At 40.1% G+C, this 997-nt stretch overlaps 1 non-coding gene across 1 annotated transcript; it reads right to left on the bottom strand.

The window, feature by feature from the left end:
- Positions 1-222: 222 nt before the first annotated feature.
- Positions 223-331, bottom strand: LOC120105123. Its single transcript, XR_005507509.1, has one exon. It is a non-coding gene; the product is annotated as a small nucleolar RNA R71 (small nucleolar RNA).
- Between the last annotated feature and the right edge of the window lie 666 nt (positions 332-997).

Below are 997 nucleotides of genomic sequence, written 5' to 3'. Positions count from 1 at the left end.
AGTCCGAGAGTCCGTATCTTCATTTAAAGGATTTTGAAGAATTGAGCATTACATTTAGAGTGCCAAATGTTACCGAGGATGTCCTCAAGTTGACATTGTTTCCTTTCTCTCTAAAGGATAAGGCCAAAACATGGCTAAACTCTCTGCGACCTAGATCAATAAGAAATTGGCAAGATATGCAGAGAGAATTTTTAAAAAAGTTCTTCCCCACACAAAGGACCAACTTTTTAAAAAGACATATTAGCAATTTCCAACAAAAAGATAATGAAACATTTTATGAATGTTGGGAAAGATTAAAAGACCTTCTTCTCTCATGCCCTCATCACGGATTCGAAACTTGGAGAACCATTAGCTTCTTTTATGAAGGTTTATCTTCACAGTTAAAACAATTTGTAGAGACCATGTGCAATGGTAGATTTTTAGAAAAACACCCTGATGAGGCATGGGAGTATTTGGATTTCCTTGCTGAGACTGCCCAACTTTGGGATAACGGGGATAGAAACAACAAGTCTTTGCCTAAGCCTACTAGCTCTGTACAGGGAGGCCTTTACAACCTCAGAACTGAGGATGATCTTCATGCTAAAATGGCAGCCCTCACTAGGAAGGTAGAAGAAATTGAGCTTAGGAAGGTTGAGCCTGTCAAAACTATAGAGCTTAGAAACGAGTGTTGTGGTATCTGCGATATGTCAGGTCATACCACTACAGATTGCCCCACCATACCGGCATTCAAAGAAGTCTTGCACGATCAAGCGAATGCTATGAACTCCTACCAAAAGCCTTATAACGATCCATACTCGAATACCTATAACCCTGGTTGGAAGAATCATCCAAACTTTAGGTGGAGAAACGATCATCCTCAACAGTCACACCATTCAGCTCCTCCACCTGCACATCCTACTTATGCACCATCACCATCTCAAAAGCCAAATATCGAGGATACCTTGCAATCCATACAAACTTTTCTACAAGGTCAAGCTAATATCAATGCTCAAAATAC

The sequence above is a fragment of the Phoenix dactylifera genome, unplaced genomic scaffold, assembly GCF_009389715.1.
Source record: "Phoenix dactylifera cultivar Barhee BC4 unplaced genomic scaffold, palm_55x_up_171113_PBpolish2nd_filt_p 000196F, whole genome shotgun sequence".
Taxonomy (NCBI): domain Eukaryota; kingdom Viridiplantae; phylum Streptophyta; class Magnoliopsida; order Arecales; family Arecaceae; genus Phoenix; species Phoenix dactylifera.
This window is presented reverse-complemented; position numbering and strand designations above follow the sequence as displayed.